Consider the following 19,741-nt stretch of genomic DNA (forward strand, 5'->3'; position numbering starts at 1 on the left):
TCTCAAAATAGGCCTTTTTGTCTTTTTCTGCTGGCAATGAAGCCTCAATGAACCACACAACAGTAGTGAAATTTGTCCTCTTGGGGCTGACCAACAACCGCCATTTGGAGATCATCCTCTTTCTGTTTCTTGTGATTGCCTACTTCTTGATCCTGCTTGGAAACATTACTGTCATCAGCATCACTCTTGTGAATCATTTCCTTCAGACCTCGATGTACTACTTCCTCAGAAATTTTGCCCTTTTTGGAAATCACTTTCACTTCCACATTCATTCCCAGCACCCTCTACAGACTTTTGACGAGAGGAGGAAGATTTTCCTGCCTGGTTGTTTCCTTCAGATGTTACTTTTCTTTTGCTTGGGTACCTGCACGTTTTTCCATGTGGCAGCAGTGTCCTTTGATCGGTATGTTGCCATTTGCCGCCCTTTGCGTTACACAATTATGAACAACAGGTTTTGCCTCCAGCTCGTCCTGGCTTGCTGTGCAGTGAGTTGTCTCTTGATTTTTCCTCCCACCATTATGATTGTCCAGTTGCCATTCTGTGGTCCCAATGTCGTGAACCACTTTTACGGTGATACTTCCCTGTTGTTGCAACTGTCCTACACAGGCACAGGGTTCATCGAAGGACTGATGCTTATCATACTAATTATCAACATACCTGGTACCTTAATAGTAACTGCTGTTTCTTATGGCTGCGTTATTATAACCATCTTGCATATACCATCTTCCACAGGTAGGAATAAGGCATTTTCTACTTGCTCAGCTCACCTTGTGGTGGTGATGATATTTTACAGCACATGTATTTACAGGTATATCTGCCCAGCACAGTGAGGTGGGCAGGAGTCTGACAAAGTTTCTTTCTTCTTTGTGGTGACTCAGATGCTTAACCTGTACATCTGCTCACTCAGGAACAATCAAGACAAACAAGCCTTAAAGGAGAGCATGTTGAAGGCATTTTCTAGCTCCCTAAGGCAGTTGTGAATGCTGGAGTAGCCCATCCAAGTGAACAAATTGTTTCCCAGATGCAACATCAGTGTTGTGTAACTGTGAATTAAAGATGATGATTTCAAATGGTTTATGCTTTCTATATGTTACGTAGTTCCTTCTTCTGTTAGCAACCAAAATATGCCAACACAGAAAGGATCTTCTAGTCCTCTGGTACCTAGACTCAGCTTTGCCTGTGTATTTTTTCCCCCTTGCTGTGGTGGGTTAGCCTTGGCTAACAGCCAAATTCCCACCCAGCTGCTCACTGACCCCTTCTACCCCATAGTGGGACAGAGCAGAGGCAGAAAACAGGAAAAACAGAAACAAGAAATCTTGTGGGTTGAGATAAAGACAGATGGTTTACCAATTGCTGCTGAGAGCAAAACAGATTGGATTTGAGGAAAATGAATTTAATTTATTGCCAATTAAAATAGTTTTAGTTTGTGAGAAACAAAGTCAAATACTAAACCAACACCTTTACTTCTCCCTTTCCCATGCTTAATTTTATTTATTCATTCCAGACTCCTCTACTGCTGCCCCAAGCAACACAGGGTGGGTGGGGAGGGTTATGGTCAATACATAGTGGTTTCCCTCTACTGCTCCTTTCCTCTCACACTTTTCCTGTGCTCCAGCGTAGGTGCTCCACAGGCTGCAGTGGATATCTGCTCCACCATGGATGATTTCCTCCTCCTTCTCTGATCTTGCTGTTCTCTCTGTTGTTTCTCACTCTTTTTGTTCCCTCCTCCTCTCGCTAGCTGACAATTTCTGCCCTTTCTTAAAGCTGTTTTCCAAGAGGTGCCACCAGCTTCACTCATGGGCTCAGCTTTGGCCTGTGGTGGGTCCATTTTGGAGCTGGTTGGAAGTGGCTGTGTCCAGCACAGAGCAGCCCCTTGTCTATTCTCACAGAGGCCACACCTGCAGGCCCCTTGTTACCAAAATCTTGTCAGGTACACCTGTGGTGGGTTAACCTTGTCTGGCTGCCAGATGCCCACCAAGCAGCCTTCTCACTGCCCCTCCTCAACAGGACAGGGGGAGAAAATAAGATGAAAAAGTTTGTGGATTGAGATAAAGACAGGGAGATCACTTACTGATTACCATCACACGTAATGGCTGAACAGGGAACTCCTTGTGGAGCTCAAGAGAAGAAAGAAATTGTACAATCTCTGGAAGCAAGGTCAGGCTTCATAGGAAGATTACAGGGCTATGATTTGTATATGCAGGGAGAATACACGAAAGGCCGAAGCTCGGTTAGAGTTGAAACTGGCCAGTGTTGTATCTGACAACAAGAAGGTCTTTAAGTACGTCAATAGCAAAAGGAGGTCTAAAGAAAACATTGGACTGATACTTATTGAAGACGGTCACCTGACTAATAGGGATTAAGGTAAAGCAGAGGCATAGAATCATAGAATCATTTAGGTTGGAAAAGACCCCTAAGATCATCGAGTCCAACTGTAAACCTAACACTGCCAAGTCCACCACTAAACCATGTCCCTAAGCGCCACATCTACAGGTCTTTTAAATCCCTCCAGGGATGGTGACTCCACCACTTCCCTGGGCAGCCTGTTCCAGTGCTTGACAACCCTTTCAGTGAAATATTTTTTCCTAATATCCAATCTAAACCTCCCCTGGCGCGACTTGAGTCCATTTCCTCTTATCCTGTCACTTGTTACTTGGGAAAAGAGCCAAACACCCACCTTGCTTCAACCTCCTTATCAGAGCAATTCATGAGAAGAAGGGGGAGTCTTGGGAGAAAGGGGGATGAAAAGGCTTTAACATGGTAATTTAAGGTTGAACATATAAAAAAGATTTTAATCTCTGAAATTTTCAGTTTCCTGTATAAGATTCAGCTCTGGGTCACATGCTTCTTTAAGCAGCCATTTACCCTCTGTTCCATCCAGTAACATATGGGTATCCTTAGCCTGGTCTTATGCTGTAGATGAAATGGTTGAACAGGAAAAAAACCAGTGATGTAAACAGAGGCTGCTTTGCTGAGGTGCTCTTCTGCTGTGGGTGCGCTTAGGTCACGTGAAGAGGCAGCTATCACGTGATTTGGAGATCACAGTGAGCTGAGAGGTGCAGGTGCAGAAGGCATTTTGCCTTTGCTGAAGCCGAATATGTTACAGTAATGATGATGTTAATATAAGACACAAAAGTGATGGTGAGTGTATCCAGGAGAAAAAAACACATCTGTCAAGAAACTCAGGTAGTTTAGGAGCTCTGTGTCCCTGCAGGGAAGTCTGAGTAATAGCAAGTTATCATCATTGGTTAATGGCTAGAAAAATTTAATGGCATCTGGGCTGCAGAAGGACATCTGGAAAAGTGCAATCCCTGGGCCAAAAATAAGGAGGAATTGCCCTGGCCAAGACAAGATAGGCAGAGCGCATACTTCCATGTTTGTTGTGCTTATATAGTGTAGTGGCCTACCTATCTGTTGTTCTCAAGAAATACGTGTTATTTTGGATAGCCAGCATTGGTTCCTGTTAAATTCCCTCAAGCAATATGGGTCTGCTTTCCACTTAGCTCTCCAAGTATGAGACATTTTAGCTCTCAGTGAGCAATTCAATCAGTTATTTGTCTTGATTTCTTTCCAGTAAAGAAAATATATTTGTCATTTTAGGCCTGTCATAATCATGTAAGTCCAAAACCAAAATAAAAGTGGATCATTTCAACATATCACCTGTTTCTTCCCTGATGCTAATTATGAAAACTACAAAAGTTTTAATTGCTGTGGGATCACCATTTCTCTTTAGAGCTGCCAGGCTTAGGAGAAGTTAGGGAAGTGTGTTAATTGAATGGTCTGGAACTAGTAAAGCCTGAAAAGTTTCTCCAGTTATTCTTCAAAACTATTTTTCTTGGATAGAAGTGAAGCATTTAGCACGTCTAGTGAAAGAAGAAAAAAAAAAATCACTTGAAGCTGTTTTGGTGACAGATGCAGGCCAGGATTTTAGCCAACATTTGAAACCATGAGCTCAGTCATTAGCTAGTGTCTCCATGAACACACTTTTAGGTCATAGAGTAAACTGCAAATCAGTCTAAGAGTGTGTCTTATGTGTGCAAACTAAGCATTAAAATGCTGTTGTTACTCTCTATAGTGAGCAGTTCACATCTCCACATCAGTACAGTTAAGAAAACCACGAAACCAAACATTCCCTTTTTCCCTTTAACTCTTGCTAGTTAAAGCTTGGATGTGGTCGGAAATATTTATTTATTTATTTATTCATTCGTTTGTTTGTTTGCTTATTTATTTATCTCCTAGAGAGAAACTAGAAATATTAGTAGATTTACAAAGTGTGTGTCTGTTCTAAACTTCAGAGTAATACCTGCAATGGGCTTCCATTTAACTGATTACTACTTTAAATAGGGCACTATCAGAGCTTTGTAAAGCATGACAGGACATGTGCTCCTGAACCTGCAGGACCAGGTGAAATCAAAGACGATCTTTGGAGGATCTTAGCTGACAGTATTAGTGAAGGCAACAAAAGAGATTTTCAGCAAGACTGGACTTGCTTAATGGAGACCTTATAATGTAGATTTAAAAACTCACCAGTCTTCCCATTGTTACTGCTCTAGCAGGGACCCAGTCTTACTGAGGGAGGCATGGAGGTTGTAAAATGTGCAAATAGCGTGGCCAAGCAGGATAGTGTTACCATAGCAGGTAGGGGAGGAGGTAAATCAGGCCATGCCTGTACAAAGTAGTAGGTTTAGAAGGGAAGTCCTGTGTTATTGAACCCAGCTGCTCTTTTGTGTAATTTTGTCACATGGATCAAGCACAACCTTGAACCTATTTATGTTGCTTGCCAACACCAAGACCCAGCGTGGGATGTTGCATCTCAGTGCGTATCACACATTGGCAATGCCTCTGAACAAGTGTGAGTGGGCACAGCTTTGCCCATCACAGATGTGTCTCCTGATCACAGAAAGGCTAGAAATACAGTAAAGGGCATTAACTGTTTGTCTGAATACATTGCTCCACGGAAGTGCGAGAAGATTCAGGACTATTATGTCTGTCATGTTGGTATACTGTGAATCTAGCCATTGGAACTGGAGTCCTACTGCGCAGGGGTAAAGTCCATGTATAAATTACTGGGATCATTTTAAGGATTTCTGAATCTTGATTTTGCAGAAGACATAATGGGTAATAATTCAGATATTTCTGTCTGAAACACGACAGAGTTCCACTCCTGTACCAGTTCTTCACTAGCTCCACAAACATACTGAGGTGGGAGGAGATTTAATAACTGTTCCTAGTTTTCTCCTGAGTAAAATTAACCCTGAAAAGAAAGAAATAAATAAAAAATAACATGACACTTAGAAGAAATGTCTTGCCATTTTATTTAAAACTAGATGTACAGAGAAAAATATCAAGAGCAGACATATATTTGGGAAAGGATGAAAAGGAGCAAATCTAAACTTATCTACAGGAAAAATTAATCAAATATCCTTCGAAAAAGAAAATATACAATTCATGGGCTTCTTCTTATCTTCCTTTTTAAAAAATGTATAGATTGGATCAAGAGTCTGTCTTTTAGGGAAAAAATGTCCTCCTGAAAGCTTCTTCCGGGACTTTCTCCTCAGATGGTGGATGGGGGGGCTGAGGAAGGGTATTACTGGTGTCATCAAAGCAGCAGTAACTTTGCTGAATTCCAGGGAGCAGCTTTGGTTGGGTCAGACACTAACAGGCATAGAATAACATTGTTAAGACTTGAATAGATGGTGATAATGAATGATAATGATTAAAAACGAACCACTGGCAGTGTGTATTATTAATGAATGTCAACCTAGTGAAGTTCTGTTTTAAAGTTTGAAACTGGTCTAATTTATCAGTCATCTGAACATTCCCATGACAGTGGTGACTAACTCCTTCATATAGATATATATATACACACACACACACATAATTCTTTGATGTTTATACACATATACTTATTTGCAGCACAAGGCAACTGATGCATATATGGGCTGATCTCTGCAAAAAAAAAAAATGTTTCAGAAGAAATGTCCAGTTTCTTGGGCACAGAAGGGTAGCTTGGTTTATATGATGGTGGTACTGAGTGTGGGTAGAGATACCATCATTGAACTGTTGCTGTGAAAGGCTGAAATCAAAGACTCAATAGTCTGGGGACTATTAAGTAGGTATTCTTTATTGCAGCGCTGGACACACAGGGGATATCTCCTCCTATTGTGTGTGTCCGGTCAGGTTAATTGCATAGTTTATATACAAGCTCTACATACATATTCATCAGATTTCCGGGAACTCATTATACATATGCAAATGTCTCTTGCGCATGTCTGTTTACATCTCCGGGTGGTCGTCAGGGGTCTCTGGATGAAGGATATACTCTTCCTCACTGTGTCCGCTGGCTGACCTCTGTTTTTGCGCATACTCAGTTCTGAGATCATGTATATCATGTCCTTCAAGGGTAGTCTGTTTTGGTTGAGGCGCTTGTTTTAAAATTTCTTTATCTTTATGGTTCTGCGTAACTATTTTCTCTAAGGTCGAACTGTCCTAGTGACATTATTTAGGAGCCTCTTATCTTAGAGCCTTCCTGACTTCCCCAAAACAGTAAAAATCCAATTTTGGTCCAGCCACAACAATTCTAGTAAGTGGAAAAGTCCACATTTACAGGCATCACAGCTGCTAAGGATGAACATGGAGCGTGATCAACCATTCAAAGTTACAATATAGTGCAACAGGTTGCAAGTGACCACTAACATCAATTCAGGTTGGATGAAAGCAACTGAAGGATGTTCAGGAAGATGGAGAAGAAGGCTGGGATTCACAGGTAGCCACTAAAAAAGCCTTTATTTCCAACATAAGGCTGACAAAGATTTTGGGGGAAATCACCAAGGTGAACAGAATATCTAAGAAGGGCAAGTGGCTGAGGAAGAAGTACTTTGAAGTGTGGAACTGGTGGTCAAAGTCAATGGTGGAAATTATGACCATATTCTCCAAGAGAGTGAGCAGGTAAATCATCATCAGCAGCAGAGTGGAGATCTGCATCCTTCAGGTGGAAAGGCCACCAGAAAAAATTCCCTGTCCCAGGTCTGATTGAGAGGATCCATCTGAGTGCCTGGCCTGTTGAGAGGACCACCTGAAAGGTGGGATAAACAGTCACTTCAATCTGAAGTTACACAGCATCTCTGGGGAGGTGACAGATGTGAAGATGTTGCCAAAAGATGGCAGCTGCTAAGGAAGAAGTATGTGGGTGTCTGGAGGTGCTGACTGTAAAGGTATGTGGAAGATGAGAGGGTCTGCTTCATTATGGTTATCTGATCAAGGACCTTTTCAACGAAAAGATGATAGTAAGTAAAGGAGGAAGCAATAAAGAAGAGCACAGAGGGACACAAACCTGGTAGACAAGGGATAATGGAGACAATGGCAAAGACCAAAAGTCTTCAATCACTAATTGACAGGCCATTAAGAAACTCCAGGCACAGCTTTGGAGAGGCCCCCCTGTAACTTTGTAACTGATGAGAAGGGGGACAAGAGGAACTGAGGGTTTGGGAAATTCGAGGCATGAACTTACAAAGGAATAGTTGAGGGAAGAGGACTGGGGAGGAACAAACTGGGGTGGACAGTTAGGGGTGTAAATCGGGGCCGGTCAGTGCTTGTCTGAGCCCTGCGCCTGATCACTGCAGTCTGCCCTGTCTTCTTATTAAATCCTTTCTTAACTGTCTCTCTGCATAGTGTCACTCCATCCATGTGTACATGTGCTGCACAGACTAAGTGCCAGCTAATGGGGGGACCGGCACAAGTGGATTTGGTGCCAGCTACCAAATAGGAAAGAGGCAATACATAGATATACACGTGTATGTGCATGTATTTATACACACCTACATATACACATATATATGTAATGTACGAGGCATTTTGTTGATTGATTTTAATGTTTATTTTAAAGAAACCAGGAGATTTGAGATCCTTATAATAGTTTTACTGTTTCATTTCTCAGTTACTTTTTCAGTTGAAAAAGGGGTATTCTTTTACACTAGAAGACTGTATGGAAGATTGAAGAATTTATGATTGACAGGGATATATACTGGTAATGTTCCCTTTACCAGTTATATTTCTACAGGAGCCATTACCCTAATTTATGTCCTCTAAAAGATGGATGTCTAGTCAAAATTAATCTAGGCTCCTACTTTGAAGCCCAGAGTACTGCCAAAAAGTGATTAACCCCATCTGGACATAGGCAACATGAACTACCCCTTGCCATAGGCATTTCTCCATAGCAGAAGATAGGATAGCTAGATAAGAATAGTTATCCAAAAATGTTATTGTTTAAACAGAGATCAAATGTATATCACCTTTTGTATATACAAAGCCTTCACAAGTCTGTCCTGGACATAGCTTTATGTAAGAATTCACTCTCTTTCCAAGGAACTATTTCATGCTAAAAAATAGACTATGCAGATAGTATTTCAAATCTCTGCTTTATTAAACTTTATATCACTTGGGTTTTGTTACCTTGGTCTTTTCCATCCTCACAGGTTGTTGTCAAGCGATTCTAAATGAAAGAAAGAGCATATGAGTCACATCTTAAACCTATTAATTGCTCATGCATTTAGTTTTGCTACCAAAAAAAAAGTACAAATGTTGGGGTTGTCCTTTCATTCGTACTTATCAAAATAAGCATTAAGTTGACTTGAGAGTAGAAATCATGATCTTCCCTTGCTAAGTACGTTGTCCCAAAATTGGGGTTCTTTTACCCGCTGTGCAATAATCCAGTCTCACACACAGAGTCGAGATATTTGTTTATTTCATGTCTGCGCAGAGATGGGTGCTAGGTGGTAATTCCACAAAGCTAGCACACCCAGTTAACACACAGTGGACATTTTATACTGTTTGACCATTCATTATCAGGACAATTACTGCTTACATGTAATCTTTCAAGATTCTTATTGGTCCCGGTAGTCTTCGGTTTCATTTAAAGGTACAGAGTTCCCTTTTTCTACCACACATGCTCAGAGAGGAGGGGGCTTCTGTGAGTAAGGGGCTTCTAGGTTCATGGGTGTGATTCTAAGTATTCTAATGAGACAGTTCATTTAAAGGATAACTTAACTCCACAATACTGCTGAGTCTATTTCAAAGTTATCTAAGTAATGTTGACTAACTACTATCTGTTTGCATCCTCCTTCAAGATGCACCAGATATACCAGCCTTCAGAACATCCTGAAGTGATCAGCCGTCCTTTTGTAATCCTCTGTATACATACAAGATAAGATTACTTTATGTGTGACAGCTTACGTATTACATTTTCCCCCCTTTGAGACTTATAGAGGAGAGACCCTTTATGTTTTTCCTCTATCAGTTTCACAAAATCCTTTCATATATTTGCCTTTCCAGTAAAAAAGCAACATTTCCCAATGCATTGGGCAACTACATAAATACACACGAAAGTTAGCAATCCTATGATTACTGTGATAATCAATTTTTTAACCCATAGATGTAAGTCTGGAAACCAGGAAGTTAGCCATCTCCAGGTTTCTTTGAACCCCAGGGAGGTGTTATCCGTTTGAATCTCATGTAATATTCTCATTTGTTTCCAGATTTCTTTTAAATCGGTTGTAATTCTTTTATTTTGATCAACATAGACGCAACAACTGGTGTTTAGGACTGTACACACCCCTCCTTTGGAAGTTAACAGCATATCTAATGCCATCCTATCCTGTAAAGTAATTTCTGCTAACTGGTTAACTTCTTCCTGTAAAGCAGATATTGCATCCATTGTTTCATTCCCTATCTTTTCAATGACTGCTGAAATATTTACTATTGCTTTTTCTAATTTGCTAACTCCTAACCAAGGTAAAAACCATTTGGCAAATGAATGAAATGCCGTTGGTCTGTCTATTAAAGGATTATGGCCTCGCTTATGTCTTCATAAATAAGTTCGCACCCAACCTGAATTTATTTGATCAACCACTGTTATATTCGGGACCACTGCTCCCAGGGTACATATCCGCAACCATCTTTTGGGGAGAACATTTTTGCTCTCTTTCTGCAAATCCAGAACCATCCTTGACCTTCTGGGACTGGCCAAGAGGAAACTTCTCCTTTTACAACAGGGGCTAATACATCGATAGTACAGTTACACTGAGTATAGTTTCCTACAAACATACTTTTCAATTTACAATCTATTTTATCAGTCGCTTTTGGTGGATTACACTGCTGTATACAAGTACAATATTTTTCTTGTGTATCTGGGAGATCAATTTCCCATTCTTGTTCTTCCAATTCTCTACCGACACTAAAGGTAGTATTTTTCCATGGATTTGCCCAGCTTATATTAGCAGGTATAGGAACTCCAATTAATGGTATTCCTTTCTTTGTATGCTCTGGGAAGTGTGTACAGACCCAACAATTTGATTTATTTGCAATTTGGACTGTTTTTTGTAATAATTCGACATGTATATTCTTTTCCCATGAGTTTTCCAGTTCCCCAGGAAGTACCTTAGTGCTGTTCAGTGTTATGCACAGACAACAGAGGAGCATCACCTCCCTTAGTTCCTCCATTTCTTATCCTAAAAAGGTCAGTGATTCTGCACAGATAAATAAAAAAGGAATATGCTCACTACAAATATAACACAATACAGAAGTATGAAACCCTGTGTACAGTCTATTTCGATGTACAATTTCCCAGAGTCCCAAGTACAGTTCATTAAGATCTAGAAATTTTCAGTTTCAAAGGTCCTGTTTCTTCAGAAGTCCATTCCTTTTCCTTCAGTGGGGCCTTTTTTACACATGTATAATGAATCCATGAGTCGATACCCTTTACCTTCATGGTAGTATAGGTAATGAGTAGGAATAAATAAGGTCCTTTCCACTTTTCTTTTAACGTCTCGTCTTTCCAAGTGCGAAGATACACTTCATCACCAGGATGAAATTCATGTACAGGTGTATCTAAAGGCAAAGGAGCTCATAGATTAAGGTACCTATGCAAGGAGGATAAGGTTTGCGATAGTGACAGCAAGTGATCAGCCAACATTCCTTCCCCTTTTACATGCATTTGATCTCCTTTCCCTGTCATTGAGTTCACCGGGTATGGTTTCCCATACAATATTTCAAAAGGACTTACACCTTCCCCTGCCCTAGGGGTAATTCTAATTCTCATTAGTGCTATCGGTAACACATTGACCCATTTCATCTGAGTTTCCTGGCAAAGTTTTGCAAGTCGTCTCTTCAAAGTTTGATTCATTCTTTCTATTTTCCCACTAGATTGGGGTCTTCATGGAGTACGTAGGTCCCATTGTATCCGTAGGAACCTAGCTATTCCTTGTACTACCTCAGCAATAAAATGAGGCCCATTATCGGATGATATTCCTTCTGGAACACTGAACCTAGGAATAATTTCTTTAAGCAAAATCTTAACTACTTCCCTAGACTTATTGGTAAGACACAGGAAAGCTTCAGGCCATCCAGAAAAGGTATCTACTAAAACCAAAAGGTACTTAAATTGGTTACTCTTTGGTAACTCTGTGAAGTCTATTTGCCAATTATTCTCCTGGGGTCTGACCTCGTCTCACTTCCCCCAGCAGAGGTTTCCTTCTAATTTTTGGATTGTTTCAGCAACAGTACTGGCATTGCCGAACGATCACATCAGCTAATTTCTGCATCCCTGGCCCTACTGCATATCTTTTAACGCTAGCAGCTAGAGCATCCGCCCCCATACGGGACTCATTATGTGTTTTCCTTAGGATTTCTCTCACCATTGGAGCAGTGATCAGTACCTGGTTGTCTTTAGTTACCCACCAGTCTTCTTGGGACTTAGTACACGGTAGCTGGTTAGCCAAGCAGTCATCCTTTTCCGAATATCTTGGGAGTTTCAGTTGAACCTCTTTTAATGGTACCGGGGCCCCAACTACCAATTTCTTTTCAGCTGCTCTCTTTGCTGCTTTGTCTGTCCTTCGATTACCTTTAATTACTTCAGTTGACCCCTTTTGATGAACTTTACTGTGAATGATGGCAACTTCTTTTGGTTGCAACATGGATTGTAATAGTTTCAGAATCTCTGATCCATATTTAATGGGAGTTCCTTGGGAAGATAATAGTCCATGTTCTTTCCAAATGGCTCCATGAGCATGAACTACTCTGAATGCATATTTAGAGTCCATATATATATTTACTCTTTTCCCTTCTGACAGCTGTAAGGCATGGGTCAGTGCTACAATTTCAGCCTTTTGGGCGGAAGTATTGGGCGGCAACGTTTGCGCCTCGATTTCCTCCAATGGAGTCATCACTGCATATTCACCCTTTCGCTCCCTGTTTATCATAAAACTGCTTCCATCTGTGTAAAGTTCAAGTTCGGGGTTAGTTAAAGGTTCATTTTGCAGATCGGGTAGGCTGGAATACACTTGTTCTATAACCGGTAAACAATCATGTTCTAGTATTCCTTCTTCATTTGCTGGTAATAGGGTAGCTCGGTTTAAAGTTGTGGTCACTTTGAGGGTAACATCATCTTGTTCAATTGATGTCATCTGATACTGGGCTAATCTGCCAGGAGAGATCCAATGATGTCCCTTTTGCTTAAGCACAGCCATCACTGCGCATAGTACCAATACTGTCATTGGCTGCCCTAAAGTCAGTTTTCGGGCTTCTTTCACCAGCAACACTACTGCCACTACTGCCCTCAGGCATGCAGGCCTTCCTTTGCTTACTTCATCTAGCTGTTTAGAAAAATATGTCACTGGTCTTTTCCAATTTCCCCAAGTTTGGGTCAGAACTCCTAGTGCCACTTGTTTTCTCTCATGCACGTACAAAGCAAAGGGTTTGCTCAGATTGGGCAAACCTAAAGCTGGAGCTCTCATCAATTGCTCCTTTATAACACCAAATCCTGCACAGCATTCTAGGGTCCATTCCAGGATTTCCCCAGGTCCTTTAATGGCCGCCTATAATGGTTTAGCAAGTAAACTGAAATTTGGTATCCAAAGTCTATACCAGCCGGCCATTCCCAAGAACCCTCATAGCTCTCTTTTGGATTTTGGTGGAGCTATTCGACCAATAGCTTCTTTTCTTTCCATCCCCAGTATTCTAGTCCCTTGAGAGATCTCAAATCCCAGGTACGTTACTGCAGTTTGCACTAATTGTGCTTTCTTCTTTGATACCCAGTATCCAGACAATCCTAAAAAATTCAGTAAATCTATAGTCGAGGACTTGCATCCTTCTTCAGTCTCTGCCCCAAGTAAAATGTCAGCTGCATATTGAAACAAAGTAACGGAAGGGTTCTTACCTTGCCATTTTTCCAACTCTTTGGCAAGTACATTACCAAATAAGGTTGGACTATTCTTGAATCCTTATGGTAACACTGTCCAGCAAAGTTGTGTTTTCCTCCCGGTAGTAGGGTTTTCCCACTCGAAAGCAGCTATCTTCTGACTTTCTCTTTCCACAGGGATGCAGAAGAAAGTGTCTTTTAAATCCAATACTGTAAAATACATACAAGTATCAGGTGTTGTAGATAATAAAGTATATGGGTTAGGTACTACTGGATGCACGTCAGCCATAATTTTATTAACCTCTCTTAAATCCTGCACCGATACTCCTGAGTTCGAGGTTTTCTAACTGGTAAAACTGGAGTATTATACTCTGATTGGCATTCTCGTAGCAGTCCATACTGTACAAAAGAATTCATTAATGGTTCTAGGCCCTTTTGGGCTTCTAATTTCGAAGGGTATTGTTTTTTCTTTACCGGCTGGACTCCTGGTTTCAGTTCAGCCCTTACCGGGGTAACATTTTTCACTTATCCAGGTTTATTCGAATCCCAAACTGTTGGTATTACTGCGTCTAAAATTTCTTCAGGAATAGCCACCTCGTTTTCAACTCATCCATCTGCCTTAGTTAGTACGTATTGATGTCTTTTAGTTTTCCGAGTTTTCTCCGGTTCTCATAGTCATATTGATTCGTCAGAGAACAAACACAGCTGGGCCTTCCATGCTGTCTCTTCAGGTACCTGCAACTGGATAGACTTATCAGAGAAAGTCAGTTGGGCTCTAAGTTTGCATAACAAGTCACGTCCCAACAACGGGAGGGGACATTCTGACATATGTAAGAATTCATGAGTTAATTTAGTATTACCAATTCTACATTCCATAGGTTTTAAAAACGGCCTCAAAGTTTGCTTTCCCATGGCCCCAACAACTGATACCTGTATTTTACCCAATGGTCCCTTGCAACTAGTAACTACGGAGTGAGTGGCCCCACTATCTACTAAAAAATCTATAATATTCCCCATCTTTACTGGAATCAGGGGATCAGCTGGGGAGATGTTAATGTTCTCCCCCAATCCCCTTCATTCATTGTCTGAATCTTCTAACAAAATAAGATTAGCATTTTCTGCATGATCCTGTTCCTTTGGACCCTTTCGATCACCATTCTCTTTTCCTCTGTCACAAAGAACATATTTAGCAGAGCCTGTATATCTCCCCAGTTGGTATTACGTGTTAACATTATAGTTTCTAATAGTTGATGTACTTCCTTAGGGTTTCCCCTATAGGATCCAACAGATTGTTTCCAATTTAACAGGTTGGAGGTAGTGAACGGAACATGTACAAAAACTGGCAGTCCTTCTGGTCCCACCGCCTGTCTCAGGGGAGCCTGTACAACCGGTTGAACGTGCCCTCTAGTCCAACTGGAAATGGGGCTAAAATTCTTATTGCCTAGTTGTAAATTAGGATCTATTGGCAATTGTCTGGCACTATTTTTGTATGAAGGTGGGGCTGTCGGGACTAACAGTTGCACATCCTCCTGCTCTTCTCCCCCTGCAATCTTTCTAACATCACAGCCTATGCAACAACAGCTCTTTTTTTTTTCAGACGCTGTATACATCACTAGGTCAGTCATTAGCTTACATTTTTCCGAATATCAGGGTTTCTATACAAAATCCTAAAGGCATCAACATAAGGTACTTCATCCCATTTCCCCGTCTGATGGCAAAACAACATCAATTGTAAATACAGTATTATAGTTTACCGATCCATTTTCTGGCCAGACCTCTTCGTCACCCAATTTATAATTCATCCACCATTACAGTATCTTTTCATTTTATCTTTAGTCATTGGATCTCCCCCAAACTTATTCCAGTTTTTCAAAATACACCCCAAAGGGCTGCAGGGAGGAATCATGGATTGGCTTGATCCCATTTTAACTGAATTACCTTTTTGCTGGATTTGACTCCCTTGGTCAGTAATTACCAGTCTGACCCCCTTGGTCAGTATGCACACTCAGTTCTGACCCCACTGGTCAATTAAGGCAATCCTTGCTGAACATCTGTGTGTAACTTTATGCACCACACTGGTGACTTTGTACGCACTTGGCTCTGACCCCCCGGTCAACCTTTGCCGAGCGTCTACATGTGACTTTACCCTTAACCTTCCATGGGAGCAATTGAATTTGTAATTAAATTTTATACTCACCAATCCAAGGATTCATCCCCCTTTCACCCTGATGATACAAATATCTCTGGTCAGTGTTGCACCTTTGAGTTGCTTGTCACCCTGACTTCGGAGAGAATCTGGAGGAGTCCCCAGTCAACAGGTTGGTGCGTGCTGGAGCTTGGTCCGGTCTGGTCCGCTGTCGGGGACGGCAAGATGATCCAGGCAAGGCCTTATGGCTGTCCCATCTGGGGTGCCAAAATGTTGTCCCAAAAATCAGGATTCTTTCACCCGGTGTGCAAAAAAGCCAATTAACACACAGAGTCAAGATATTCGTTCATTTCATGTCTGCGCAGAGATGGGTGTTAGGTGGTAACTCCACAAAGTGGAGTTTTTTGCACACTGGGTGAAAGAATCCTGATTTTTGGGACAACATTTTGGCACCCCAGATGGGACTTGAACCCACAATCCCCAGCAGTACATTTTAAAAATCATTCAAGTTTCTGCCCCTCCCTGCTTTAGGATAGGAATACCTTACTAATACATTATTGTCAACACATTGTGTCTCTATTCACCCTTATTTCTATCATGCTGTCACCAAATGAGACGGAAAGAACTTATCAACACCAATGAGATGCAGATAAGCAGGCACTCCTTTAATTCAGCGCTGGGAACATGGGGGATAGCTCCGCCAAACTGTGTTCACCTTCACATCAAAATCCATCACTTTTTATACACGAGATTTTAACATATTTAATCATTCGATACATATGCATTGTTATTCTATTAAATGATTGGTTAAAATTTCTTCACCTACCATGTAAATTACTACGCATGCCCACTACGATTTTTGAGACCTTTACTTCCTTAATCTTTTTGGGTTGGTGGATTTCTTGAGTCGGTGGTCTATGAGTCGGTGGTCATGATCTCCCCCTGCCGGAATTACCTTTCCCCTAGTTTCACTTAAACTTGGCAACACTAAGCGGTCCTTCATGGACTGTTGACAAAGCAGACTATCATTCACTGTGGTTTCTTAAAACAAAACAAAAAAGCCATTAATTTCTAGTGAAGTTTCTACAGTTAATTGTTTCAAACCAAAACCAAAAGCCATTAATTCGCAACAATGCCATCTAATTACACATACATGCAGACAGTCTAAATTTCTTGGACAACAGATTTTTCTGAAATATGTTCTTTTTCTTGTCCTAAAACAGAGTATAATACATGTCTCCGTCTCTTTAGGGCCTGGATTACCTTCAGTAGCCACCAATGCTTCTCTGAATAATGAAAAGTCAAAAATGGAAAGAATATATTCACATTTGTGAACAAGCAATCAATGTTAAAATCATCATCCCAAATAACAAATATATTCTGAGGAGGGAAGGGAGATAAATATCTGTCAGCAATGTTTATACTCAGCATATAATTAAACCTCTCTGCGTGCTATTGTTAAGCAAACTGAGTGGCTCCAGCCTGAGGGAAGATATTCAGGTAGCTCCATTGCACATTCACAGGCATTTAATAAAGCCCATTACTGTGCTAAGACTAGTAGCTGGGAAGGAGCAATTAACTCAGCCCATCCAACATGAAATCTTTAGGGGAAAAATGGATCACTTGAAAGGCATAAGGAGTCTGCAGAACTTTAAAAAGCAGCCTAATTGATAAATCAGCATGGAAAACCAGAGTATCTTAACTAGCAACAAGAATTAAAATCTTGTAAAGAGTCATGAAAAGAGCCCCAAATTCTCAGACAGACCTGATGAATCAGCTGTTGCAGAGTATGTCAGCTCTACGGATTCAATGAATATAAGGATCTATATTTCATTTCCCTGCATTTCTTCTCATTTTGGGTGGTAATGATGATTAGAATTTGTGAGCAAATCTACACAGCCTCCTCTGGGTAAGATGGCTTTGGTAACAACTGCTGCTAAGATAATAGAGTGAGTGCAAAGGACTTGTGGGAACAGAATACCCCAAACTGTCTGTTCTGAGAACTCTTTCTGAAGTATACTGCCATACCATAATGGCAGCTTCATTCCTGAATTAACTCAACAAACTTTAGGCTGTTATTATCACAAATGAAGCTCTCTGCCCCACATGCCTCTCCATCTCACCTTAACTCTCGCAAAGGAAGTCCTTTGACAAGGAAGGAGCACATCCACTTGATCTGAATGGGAGGGCACGGGTGGCGGGCTCTGTAAATGTTCTGACATTTGTTTGACACCAAAGTTGAAAGCTTCCACTGGGAGTTAAAAAAATATATTCCTTAACCGCTAAGAGAAAGAAAATATTGAAGATAGTTTCACTGGGGGAAAGTGGAGGTTGATGGGTGATGACGAACAGACAACACAGCTGAGGAGCAGACAGGATGGGCCAGGAGTGTATTTTGTGTACATAACTACACAGATATGCAGAAACAAAGGGAGATATCTGCATATACTCATATGCAAAGGAGGGGAGCATTAATGATTTGATAAAGATTGAATTACCTTGTGGGTGCTTATTAAACAAACCACCCATGTTCACAACAAAAAGCAGCAGCTTGTTTTGATTCAGCATAGAACGAGGGATTTTTGTTACAACAGAGTGATCCTGGTTCAAACTGAAATAAGAGCTTTCATGCAGTTTTTCTCATTTTGGTTTTGCTCTACCTCAGCTACAGCAGCTTCCGTCTGAAGTTCCAAACATTTCCATCTGCAAGAACAGAACTCCAAAGAGTTCGGGCTCCTGCAAGTTTTTCCTTCCCACCCCCAACCCTGCTCCCATCAATTTTGTTGTCAAAGAGTTTCACAAACCATTAATCAGGTTTTTCTCAGATATTTGTCTCACTACCCTTGGGTCACATGCTTGAAATCCTTTTTTCCTATCCCAAACACCCAGGGATTTAAAGCAGCTCCTTCTTCTTCCTTACACAGGAGAAAGCCCCCAGCTCTGAGCACAGCAGAGAGACAGTCCTCGAAAACACCAGCAGAGACTCAACATTTACCTCAGACCCCGACAAAGGGTGGGATGATGAGGCTACTCCTGCCAGCTGCATTTATGTTAAGGATGCTGCTTTTTCTCTCTTGTTGATATGCAAGATGCATAAAGGCAATCATAGCCTAACAGCCGTTTTTTACAAGTATTGTTATTAGTATCAGGAAAAACGGCCAGCTGATATTTGGATTGCCAACAGAACACATAAGCACTCTGGGAGGATTAATCAGCCTTTTTGTTCCTCCCTGTTGCTCCCACTAATGGTTTAGTTTCGGTCCGGTCTCAGACTGAAATAGATCTGTTATCAGCAATTTCCCACCCATGTCAGTAAAACGAAGAGTGTGCGAGACAGCAGAACAGTGAAAAATGCAGCATCCCCTTCCCACCTCAAGGACCTTTAACAGCACTGCCTTACCTGTATGCAAATTCCAGTACCTGGTACTCCTTCCAGTACCTGGTACTCCTGAAAGTACGACAGGCTAGACAGGGAGTTGGCGTTTGACGATAAGTTGTTGTAAATAGGTTGTAAATAGTTGCAAAAGAATTTAGATACAGATTAACCAAGTATGCAGAAGTTATGCCATTTCTACACCTGCATCCTTGAAGAATATCAGAAACCGGTGAGAACAGGCAAAGAAAGGCAAAAGCTGTGACAAACTGCTTACCAAGGACAAGCAGGCCTACATACCAAAGATTAGCAAGTCTGCATACTGAAACAATACGTGCTAAAAGGGCAAGATGTTCCTCAGTATCAGTATTGTACCCCTGGCTCTGCTGACTGAATTACAAAACAAACTGCACCATGAGCCAACTCATAGCCATATAAGGAGAAAAACTCGAGTTCACCAGCTGAGAAACCACCAGAGACCACTAGAGACCCCCCCAGACCTCTGTGGACGCCCCTAAGAGACCCAGGACCCATGCATAAAGATTAGGCAGATACTATAATTAGTCCTGGGAAATGTAGTGAATATGTGCGATCATTCCGGGAAATGTAATACATATGTATATTGAAGAACCGTATAAGGGGCGGCTGATACAATATGCGGTGTGCATGTTAGGCGGAGCGATCCCCCATGCACCCGGCACCGAATAAAGTAATGCCTGCTCTTTAAGACAGTCTGTGTTAAAGAGTTTGATTCCCGACTTTTGGTGACACTGTTACCAAAGTCTTAGACAATTTGATGAAGGGCCCCTTTGTGTAAACTTTGTACAGCTAGAGCAAACAGGCTTGCACACCAGAGATGAGCAAGTCTGTGTACCAAGGACAAGTAGGCCTACATACCAAAGTTTAGCAAGTAACAATATGTGATAAAAGGGCAAGATGTTCCTCAATATTGGTATTGTACTCCCGGGCTCTGCTGACTGAATTACAAAATGAGCCAAACCCGGAGAAGTCCGTCGTAACTAGCAGAAAG

The 19,741-nt window shown here is 41.3% G+C and overlaps 1 pseudogene; it reads left to right on the forward strand.

Annotated features, from left to right (window-relative positions):
* Positions 1-47: 47 nt before the first annotated feature.
* Positions 48-980, forward strand: LOC127026695 (olfactory receptor 49-like; annotated as a pseudogene).
* Positions 981-19,741: the final 18,761 nt, after the last annotated feature.

Source organism: Gymnogyps californianus, chromosome 28 (genome assembly GCF_018139145.2).
Source record: "Gymnogyps californianus isolate 813 chromosome 28, ASM1813914v2, whole genome shotgun sequence".
NCBI classification, from domain to species: Eukaryota; Metazoa; Chordata; class Aves; order Accipitriformes; family Cathartidae; genus Gymnogyps; species Gymnogyps californianus.